Here is an 11,881-nt window from a genome sequence, read left to right on the forward strand (position 1 = left end):
GACCATATATGTGTGTGTGTGTACACACACACATACACATATGCATAGACATATATAGTGACAACATTATATACACATACGTAAGTATATGTATGTGTGTGTGTGTGTGTGTGTGTGTGTGTATATCTATATCTATATACACACATATAGGCAACCAAAAAACAAAACCCACTGCTGTCGAGTCAGTTCCAACTCAACTGCCTCATAGGGTTTTCAAAGCTGTACATCTTCATGGAAGCAGATTGCTACATCTTTTTCCCAAGAAGCAGCTAGTGGGTTTGAACCACTGACCTTCTGGTTAACAGCCAAGCACTTTAACCACTATGGCAGCAGGTCTCCTTTCTGTCTCTCTCTCTCTGTGATTCCTTTTCTTTCTCTAGGACTTATATTTTAACTCTTAAAATTTTTTCTTTTCATGATCGTAAGGTTTAATTTTAATATGGTTCAATATATCTATTTTCCCATTTATGTCCTGTTTTAAAAATATTTGTCTATACGTAGGTCACTGAAGTGTTCTTCTATATTTCTCACTAAAATGATAATGTTACGTTTCAAGTATAAATCTACAATTCACCTGAAGTAGAAGTCCAGACACTTTTTTTGTTTTCCAGATAGGGTTTTTAAAATTGTGTTTAGATACTAGGACAATTTATTAAAACATCATCCTTTCCTCACTATACAGCAGTCATTTTTTTCACTTATCAGATGACCTTATATGAATGGTTCTGTTTCGGTACTCATTCTCCTGTTGCATTTGTTCACTTTCTCTGCTATCTCACTGATACCAGACTTTATTAATTCTGGTAGATTTATAACAGTTCTTGTTAACTGATCTCATAAGTCCATCAGCTTTGTTATTCTTTCATGATTGTTGTTGCTGTTCTTGATTCATTGCCTATTCATATACATCGACTTGAAACTCCTGCACACACACACACTCACAAATCTGTTAAGATTTTGATTAGGATTGCATTAAATCTATAGATTAATTGGGAGAGAACAGATACTTCTACAATATAAAATCTTTCAGGCTATGAATCTATAATTGCATGTCTACTTTTTAAAAGAGTCCATGTTTACTGATGCAATAAACTTTAAAAAGTAATTTATTCCCTCACATGCAGGCTTATTAGGCTGCTACATATATCCAGGAAGACTGTCCCCTGTGCATTCATGTGGACTGTAATGTTAATGGGTTCCTCTTGGCTAGTGCAGTGCACAAACTGCAAAACTGTGTGTAGTAACCTTAAGGTCAAATCTTTTACTCCGTTAAATTGTTATTCATCAGCATTCTATTATTACTAAAGAATTTGTTATTTCTTCCTACAATCACTTTTCCTGCAATAAACATAATCTTTAAACGTTTCTGAAATTATGAATATAGTCTCTAAACTTTAAACAGAATAATTTTTAATCTTCTGTTACTACCACAGCAAATTGTTTTCCTGACTTGAGTTTTTTCTCTAATCTTTCCAAGTTTTTCCTATTCTCATTTATTTGACTAATTTAATTTTCATAGAACCAATTCAAAATAAAAAAAAAATCAGTATATCACCTGTAATACCATGTTCAAAACCTATATATTCTGAACATGCCCTATGTGTATAACCATGACCAACCAAGCATATTGGTAAGACCCTGTAAACAGTACAATCTTAAACAAATATAAGGTATTGAGTAATGACCAGAATTACCTAGAATTGACTGTTAGGTATGGGAGTTTAAATATCTTACTAAATGCTCTTGTAAATGACTGAGGAGGCAAAATATTTTAGAGGTTATTTTTCTAGCATATAAAAGTAAGGGTATGAATTATATGATCTTTAAATTTCCTTTCAAATTTAAATTTATTTCACTGTGGTCATGGATTGTTCAGTCATTAACTCTATGTTTGACGATTAAGTTTCAGGAGTTTAAGGTAGCCAGAAGCCCACTCTGTGGCCATGGAATGGAAATAGGAATGGTGAAATACAAAGTTTAGAAAACAAGAGGAACCATAGGCAACCTACCCTTGCAATTAGTCCACAAAGAACCATAAGTGCAATGGGTACTCTTTTGTATCGGGCTCCTTACAAAACAGCCTGGATTAGTCAAAAAAAGGGTAAGGTCTTCCATCTCTTAGAAGTAAAGAGGAAGGATTTTGCACAGGCAACTCACAAAAGCAAAACTGAAAAAGGAGGACACTTGCTTGAAATTAAACAACAAAAAATGTGAGCACTATGGCAAATAATACATTTTAGAAAGTAAATAATTTAATTATAAAGGTAAAAAATGATTTCCCCAATTCAAAAAAAAAAAAGTGGTAATTACTTGTCTTAAAATAATTCCCACATGTCAACTAAATGACTTATTTTTTTCAAAATGAAATTTTTTTTGATCTGATTTTTGAATGTCAAGATTCTCTTGAATTTCTAAATGCCTAAAACTCAAGGAAATTGATTTTTAAATATTTCTTTTTCTATGAGGTGCCAAAATGTCATGTTTTATTTTGTATACCAATATTCTCTTTCATCTTTTCCCTACAAATCTGGTTTTTTATTATTGAAAAATTTTAAATCAGAATATTCTATCAAAATGTATTTGTGCTTAAATCATTTTGTGGTTTTTGCCTAACCCCTTATACTTATGGCCTATGCCTTCAGTGAAGTTCTTTTCAGTCATAAAAGACTTTGATCAGATTAATTAGATATTGATCAGATCAGTGTTCTCATATCAGTTTTCATATACTCGAACCATCTTGGAACATTTGACATTGTTGACCATATTGGACTCAAGGACATTCTATTGTTCACTTGCAAGTTCCTGTATCATCTTGTTTCTCAAAGTTCTGACCTAAGTTCTCTTTCTTAGCATATAATTTATCTTATAACTTCAAATATTGCCTTTATATGTACAAATACCAAATATATGTTCATATTTGGTCCTAATCTTTCTCCTGAGCATCGGCTATATTTTTGAAATGCCTACTGGTTGCCAATTCCTAAACAAAATGTCAGTAGTTAAAATTCAAAACTACAAAAATTTAACTTAGAATGGTGTCTAGTGCTGCTTTAACAGAAATACCACAAGTAGATAGCTTTAACAAAGAGAATTTTATTCTCTCATAGTCTAGGAGGCTAGAAGTCCTAATTCAGGGCAACAACTCTAGGTGAAGGCTTTGTCTCTCTTTCTGTTTGTCATCAATCTTCTTGGGTAGAAGAGTTTCTCAGCACAGGGAGCCCAGGCCAAAGGACATGCTCTTCTCCTGCCTCTTGTTTCTTGGTGGTATGAGGTCCCCATGTCTCTCTGTTCACATCTCTCTTTTATATCTCAAAAGAGATTTACTTAGGACACAACCTAATCTTATAGATAGAGTCCTGCCTCATTAACATAACTGCCACTAATCCCACCTCATCAACATCATAGAATTAGGATTTACAACACACAAGAAAATCATTGCAGATGACAAAATGGTGGACAATCACACAATACTGGGAATCATGGCCTAGCCAAGCTGACAGATATTTTGTGGGTACATAATTCAATCCATGAGAAATGGTTTCCCAAAAAAATATTTTCTTCTTGTGATTCTCTATCTATCATCTCTAATAATTATATTTCAAGTTACACTTCAAGTCTAGGTTAAACGCCCTAGCTTCCTAAAGCTTTCCTATGTCACCAACTTGGCTAAAACCTTGCCTCTTCTGTGTGTTCCCATCATATCTAATTTGTGATATTCTTACATTCCTTATCATATTTTTCTATTTAATGTGATATGTTATATTAAAATAGTTACGTTAAAATACATTTATTAAATGCATTATTTTTATTGGCATTAAAAAATTAACCATTCTAACTAAATTGTCAGCATTCTTTACAACAGATTAATGTCCACTGAATGGTTGGTCTCCTTTCTCTCATATATAATAACGAATTATTTCTTCCTTCTCTCCTGTATCTATTGAACAAAGAAGTAAAGGATAAGAAAGCTTAGTGTTCCCCATGTAGTATGTTGTTTTTTTCAAAAAGTAACACAACCACTTTGGGAGTTTTCCCTAAGAGGGGTACTGATTTCAAACACATTTACCACATTGTAGAGAAGAACAATTTTCCGTCTTTTTTTGGCAACTGTGGAAAGAATACAAGAAACAGAGGAAAAACAAATGAGTTTGAATCCTGAGGCTCAGTATCCTTAGCCAAGTCTTATTAACCTCTGTAAACTTCAGTTTCCTCATCCGTGAAGGAGTATCCTTTCCTAATCCATACACTGTGAGGCTTAAATAGGGAAATACATGCAGTGTATGCAAAGGAACCCCTACAACACCTTTCACTGAATAATGGTTACTTTCTAGAAATATCGGAGACTCCAGTCTGCGTGGGTGCATTGATGTATTTTTTCAAGCCTGTCTCAATCCCACCATGCCGTTTGTCTATGGCCATTTCTTATGGATACTCTGGATGGGATTTTTAACCTTGTGAGTTGTTAAATTAGCATTGATTTTCAATCCCAAAAAAAGTCGATTCAATTTTTCTTAATCAAACTGCCACCTACTGACTTGTTGGACATGGAACATGATAAAGAACAAACAGGAATTTAACTCTATTGCACACTTGAATGAGATATTAATGAGAGGCCACAAAGGAGTGAAATCAATTCTCTATGCAATACTTCTTGCTTTCTTCATCAGCACATATTCTACTTCTAATAACATGTTGTGCATTTACATTGTCTTGTTAACTAAATTGAGAAATCACGAAATTTAACTTTATTTTAGTTTAGGTGTTTTGTTTAATAGAGACCCACAGTAAAATGCGTTGAAAAAAACATAATATGTAATCGAATTAGCACTTAAAAGTTGAATTTTAGACATTCTTATTCTTGCTCACTTATCAAGCAAATATTTACTGAATCATTACCAGGTAATGAGCACTGTTTTAGGACCTGGGCACAAAGTTGTGAACAGAACAAAGAAGGCCTTGGGTCATATGGAGCTCACATTGTAATGAGGGAAAGCAAACAGTAAACATTAACTAAAACTGAAAATTTCCATTTATGATAAGTGCTAAGAAAAATGTAAAACACAATGATGGATGGTTATTCAAGATTGAGTTATTTAAGATTTCACAGGGGAAGTGAAATTTAAGCTGAAGGATGAATAATAAGGAGCCAGCCATATAACAACCAGGGGGAATACATTCTGGGCAGGTATATCAGTTAATGCAAAGGCCCTAAGGTGAGAATAAGTTTGGTATGTTCAAGGGTAAATGAACAGAAGTGGGATTAGGTAGGGAGATACTGGTATAAATATCATGTTACAGGGGTAGAAGCATTAAATCTTCATGAAACAGAGTAAGAAACCTGAATTTTATTTGAAATAGAAAGCTGCTGGAAGTTTTTAAGCTGATCACTTTTGCTACTGTGTGAAGAATGGGTTGTTGGGAGGATGGGTAAGGTTAAAGGAAAGATTTGGAATCAAGAAGACCAGATAAGATGAACTTGAAATATTCCAGGTAATAAATGATTGACTTTTGGACCAAGACAGTAGTACTACACACATAATAAGTGGATAGATTCTAAATAGAGTTGAGAGATAAAGTCAACAACTTGTTGATTAATTGGACTTTGGAGTGAGAGAGAGAAATCAAGAGGCACCTTCATGTTTTTATCTGGACTAAGCGGATGGATGTTGATGACCATATACACAACAACAAAGTATATACAAGTTCTGCCATTTATTTTTTACTCTATTATTTTTTAGTTTATCCACAGACACTTCTGTTAATAAATTCTTCTCAGTTTAATTAACCCTAAAGACATAGAAATACAAAACCACATCATTAGTTCCATGCTTGTTATTCATCATACATTTTATACCACAATTTCTTCCATCTCAGGAAAGATTTTAACTTTTTAAAAAAATTTATTTTTCATATATATACACATATATATGCACACTTACACATATAAGTATATACATAGACATATTCAAAGCCTGAGTTGCAATACTGAAGTATTTTATTGACAAAAATTGAAAGACACAGGAAGCGTAAAAAGAAGATGGAGGAATACCCAGAGTTACTGTATCAAAAGAATTGGTCGGAGTTCAACCATTTCAGGAGGTAGCATATGTCCAAGAACCAATGGTAATGAAGAAAGAAGTCCAAGCTGCACTGAGGCATTGGCGAAAAACAAGGCACCAGGAATTGACAGAATACCAACTAAGATGCTTCAACAAATGAAAGCAACACTGGAAGCACTTATTCATCTATACCAAGAAATTTGGAAGACAGATACCTGGCCAACTGACTAGAAGAGATCCGTATATACATGCCCATTCCAAAAAAGGTGATCCAATGAAAAGCAGAAATTATTGAACAATATCAGTAATATCACATGCAAATAAAAATTTTCTAAAGATAATTCAAAAGCAGTTGCAGCAGTACATCAACAGGGAACTGCCAGAAATTCAAGCTGGATTCAGAAAATAGCATGGAATGAGGGATATCATCACGGATGTCATACAGATCTTGACTGAACGCAGACAATATCAAAAAGATCGTTTACTTATGTTTTAGTGACTACACAAAGACATTTGACTGTGTGGATTATAACAAATTATGGGTAACATTGTGAAGAATGGAAATTCCAGAACACTTAAGTGTGCTCATTTGGAACCTATACATGAGTCAGTCGTTCGAACAGAGCAAAGGGATACTGAGTAGTTTAAAATCAGGAAAGATGTGAGTCAGGGTTGTGTCCTTTCACTATATTTATTCAATCAATATGCTGAGCAAATAATCCGAGAAGTTGGTATATGAAGAAGAATGTCACATCAGGATTGGAAGAAGGCTAATTAACAACCTGTGATGTGCAGATGACTCAATCTTGCTTGCTGAAAGTGAAGAGGACTTGACACACTTACTGATGAAGATCAAAGACTACAGCCTTCTTTATGGATTGCACCTCAACATAAAGAAAACAAAAATCCTCACAACTGGACCAATAAACAAAATCATTATAAATGCAGAAAATATTGAAATTGTCAAGGATTTCATTGTATTTGGCTCCATAATCAATGCCCATGGAATTATCAGTAAAGAAATCAAAATGCTTTGTGCATTGGGCAAATCTGCAAAAAGAATCTCTTTAAACCATTGAAAAGCAAAGATGTCACTTTGAGGACTAAGGTGTGCCTGACCCACGCCATGGTATTTCATATGCATACAAATGCTGGACAATGAATAAAAAAGACCAAAGAAGAACTGACGCATTTGAATTATGGTGTGGCAAAGAATATACAATGGACTGCCAGAAGAACAAACAAATCTATCTTGGAAGACACACAGCCAGAATGCTCCTCAGAAGTGAGGATGCTAAGACTTCATCTCACTTACTTTTTGACATGTTATCAGGAGGGACCTGTCTTTGGAGAAGGTCATCATAGTTGGTGAAGTAAAGAGAAAGCAAAAAAAGGGGAAGACCCTTTAGGAGACGAATTGACACAGTGGCTGCAAGAATGGGCTCGAACATAGCAGGACCAGGCAGTGTTTCATTCTGTCGTACATGGGGTCGCTACCAGTCGGAGCTGACTAGATGGCACCTATCAGCAACATTCATATGCATATAGATTCATAAGAAATAGCATACAACATATTTTATTAAATAAATTTATATAGCTTCTAAATATGATCACAAGCCTTCTGTGACTTGTCATTTCATATTATCACAGTTTATTAGATTATGCTGATTTATTACAAGACATATTCATTACACATGCAGATCATTTTTGTTTTAAGAGATCATATTTGCCATGAGACCAGAAAAAAAGTGAAATTAATATCAGTTGTCTATAAGATTTAGTGTGCAGCCCTAGAATAGCCCATCACTACTTGACCTTGACCAAGTTAATTTATCTAGCATTCCCACACCTTAACTTATGAAAATGACAAATATTTGCTATTTTATTAAACTATCCTTTGACTTCTGTTTATCCATTCATTCATTTATAACCACAAATATTTATGAAACAGCTACATTCCAGGCACTGTCATACTCCCTGGAGATCCAGTGTGAGAAAAAGCAGGATCTGTCTCTGCTATCAGGAACATGTACTGTGGCTGTGAAACATGTTTTAGTTTAAAAAAAAAAAAATCACAGAGATAAATAAATTAATTATTTCTGTGGTAAATACTATGTAAGAAAGGATCTACGAGGATGTCATGAATGAACTAAAATATAAAGAAATAGTAGCCATTAACTAGCTGGTGTGTGTGTGTGTGTGTGTATGTGTGTGTCTATATATGTGTGTAGGGGGAGTGTGGAAAGTGGCTTTCCAGGCAAAGGGGATAGAATGAGAAAAGACTCTATCATAAAAGGAAGCATGACTTCATCCAAGAATTGAGGATATATGAATGAAATCGCAAATAAGTAGTTTCTGGGTAATGTTGATAGAAAAGAAAATGATGTGTTGATTTGTTTTTATTATTCTTTGTTGCTTTTATTGCTAGGCATTGGAGGCACTTACTTTCTTGATTTCAAGGAATTATTATTATACTGTCCATCAGTTTTGTAATAATCAATTTAATATGTGAAGAAGATAGTAAAATAAAAAGCCTAACAACAAAGAATGTTAGTAAATCAGGCTTACCTTCTAGTGGAAATGTGCCAGGACAACCACAAAATCATCATGTAATAAAAAGTGTGGCTACTGTATTGGTTCATCTTGGTCCAAATAATCAGTGAGAAAGAAGGAAGACGTATCATTATTGTTGGGGGAAAGTGAAGATACATGGTAAAAGGATAAGAAATAGCATTTCAAACATTCCAGAAAAGAGATTAAATTTAACACTTTAGCAAGTTACCCTAAATCCTGAAGAACACAAGAAACAGAGAAGAATACAAAGGAGCATCTAATAATTGGTTATCAAATGGAAGCTAATTGGCATACGTGATTCATTCTTTCAGCCTTTCTTTAGTTTGTGAGAAGAAATATCATAGCTGAATGATAAAAACACAAGATGAATGGGGTATTACTGCATGCCAACCCAATTCCCGTTTCAGTCATGAATCCCTGCTAAAGCATGGTGGCAGAAGAATTCAAACATTACAGAAATATCTGTTCCTCAATTTTAACTATATACATTGGCCCAAACTTGAAATCATAAAATAAGAGGCCTTAAAGAGAAGAGAAAGTCATTTTATCTTCCCTGCAATCAAAGTAAACACATGGAGCATATAATTTCCCAGAGTTAATTTCTCTTTGTTTTGTATTTGTGTGGTAGTTTGCATTTCCTCCATTCTATCTAGGTCCAAATGTCTTGCAAATAAGTTCTTCTACATACTAGCCTTAAGCTTGTTATTAATTCTGCCTTCTGAAATGAAACATAGAATAAGTTGATATATAATTATCTATTTTACAGGTATATTTATATTTTAAGATAACTACAATATAAACCTTTACTCATCCCTTTTGGGGACTAATCATTTCCAATACTTCTTTCATAATTATTTAATTACTTAAAATCTGTATACCCTGATAGTATATTCTCACTAATTAATCAATAACATCACCTCGCAATGACCATGATATACCAGATGATGTCTGACAAGGACAGAGTGCATTTAGACTTTACAACCCTTGAGCTATTAATGCTTTCAGTTAGTACAGCTTAACAGGCATCAATATTTCTTTTTAGGAAATACATCCTTTACTTACAAAAGGAATAACCCAGCGTATATATAATATTGTATTAAAAACTCAGACATCTAAGAAACATAGAAAGCAGAAATCAAAGTCCTTATTCCTGATTCAATTTGCCTTCACATGCATAAATTTTATTAAAATTTTGATGTGTATCCTTTGAAATAATTTCCTATGTAGTCTATCATTTAAAAGAAATGAGATCCTATTTCATACACACATACTCACATCCACACGTAAATACATAACCCTAGTGGCACAGTGGTTAAGATCTAGGACTGCTATCCAAAAGGTCCACAGTTCAATTCCACCAGCTGCTTGTTAGAAACTCGTCTTATAAGGTTGCTATGAGTCGGAACTGACTCAATGGCAATGGGTTTGGGTTTTTTTTTTTAATGTATATATAGGTATATATTATTACAATTGTATTTTTCTTACATGACAATGCAGCCTTAAGAAGTTTCCATTGCAGCACATAAAACTCTATACAATCTTTAATCAGTAACTAGTATTTCATAATATTACATACCATAGTGTATTTACGAACTTCTCTGTTTTTATAATTTAGATGAAACTTCCAATATTTTTGTATTACAGGCAATGCTGTTTTGAACTTTCTTTTAAATAAATCTTGTAAACGGACGTTAAGCTCCTAAATGCGGAACAGGTCAAAACTGAAAAGCACTGGCAAATTGCCCTCATAAGTCTATAAAGATTCACAGTCCCAGCAATAATTAAGAAAATGTGTATTTCTCTACAGCTTCTCAATCATTGAATATCATAAATTTATTGTTAAATTTTACCAATCTGTTAAAAGAAACATGTTATTTTGATGTTATTTAAAATTTGCATTTTTCTTTCCAGTTGAGCTTTGCTTTGATTTAGTTTTTGGTCTCCTTTATTTTTTTCTGAGAATTGCCTGTTCATATTTTTTACACATTTTCATAGAGTTGTTCGATGTTTTCTCTTACTCACTTATTTTCTTAGTGACTATATACTATGACCCTTAATCATTTGATGTTATATTTGTTGTAAATATTTCTCCCAATCTATCCCAAACATTGGATTTTGCTTATGGTATTATTTAACCCATGAATCTTTACATTTTTATTCAAGAATTGATAAACTTTAAAACATATTTTTTCCTCGAGATCTGTTAAGATATTTGCATTTTGCTTTTCTTTAATTTGTTCAAGTTACAGATGTTAGTAATACATTTCCTAACCTAAACTCCTGGATACTGATGACAGCTAATGCTGACTGAGTGCTTCATATATGTCAGGCACTATTCTAAGCACTTTACAGAAATTACCAACCAACCAGTAGTTGTCCATTTGATATGTCAGAGTAGAGCTGTGCTCTATAGGGTTTTCAATAGATGATTTTTCCTAAGTAGATCATGTGGCCTTTCTTCTGAGGCCCCCTTGTGTGACCTCTGGCCTCCAACCTTTAGGTTAGCAGCTGAGCTACCCAACTATTTGCACAACCTGTGACTCCCACGGGAATTACTGACCAAGCCAGAGGACAGAGATATTTGTGCAGTGAATTCGTGGGAGAACCAGCTAGTCTTGTTCCAGGACATACCTTCTTAACCACTGTGCTATACTTCTCATTATTTTCTGTTTAATAATCTAGAAATCTGGCAGGAATTTATATGTTCACCATTCTATAAATGGTGAAACCAATTCATATTTTTGTGCCTGTTTAGACAAAATATTGCTTTGTTCATGCTTTATAACTCCACAGAAAGTATTGGTAAGAGTTCTGGAGCCACTTCAAGTACACTTAAATATAAATCCTCAAATAAAGGATAGGAGACTAAACTCATGTACATTGTAAATGTGCTTCAGATATAGTATCTAAGAGTAAGTAAAATATGCACTTGACATCCTTACATTTATGAATATATAAAAATAAAAATGATATGGCTCTGAGCCCTGTTCTGACCAAATCACGATGATGAGTATTTGGGGGCGGGTGGGTAAGGGGGGGAGTGGGGGGGATGGAACCAACTTTTTCTGTATTTTGTATTGTATGTTTTCTTCAACATGTAACCAATCAGTATCTTGTCAATATAGTCAGCCGATCGATCGACCTTGCTCTTGTCTTCTTGTCTTTTCTCTGGCAGAGTTTATCAGACCATGCCCTCTCTAGTTTTCTTGATGTTAATTTAAAACGAACCACTGAATCTTGTTAAAACA

The 11,881-nt window shown here is 33.8% G+C and overlaps 1 protein-coding gene across 1 annotated transcript in view; it reads left to right on the top strand.

The window, feature by feature from the left end:
- Window positions 1–11,881, top strand: part of NCAM2 (neural cell adhesion molecule 2) — a 289,809-nt gene that overhangs the window by 266,372 nt on the left and 11,556 nt on the right. The window lies entirely within an intron of this gene.

This window comes from Trichechus manatus, unplaced genomic scaffold, assembly GCF_000243295.1.
Source record: "Trichechus manatus latirostris isolate Lorelei unplaced genomic scaffold, TriManLat1.0 scaffold00012, whole genome shotgun sequence".
NCBI lineage: Eukaryota > Metazoa > Chordata > Mammalia > Sirenia > Trichechidae > Trichechus > Trichechus manatus.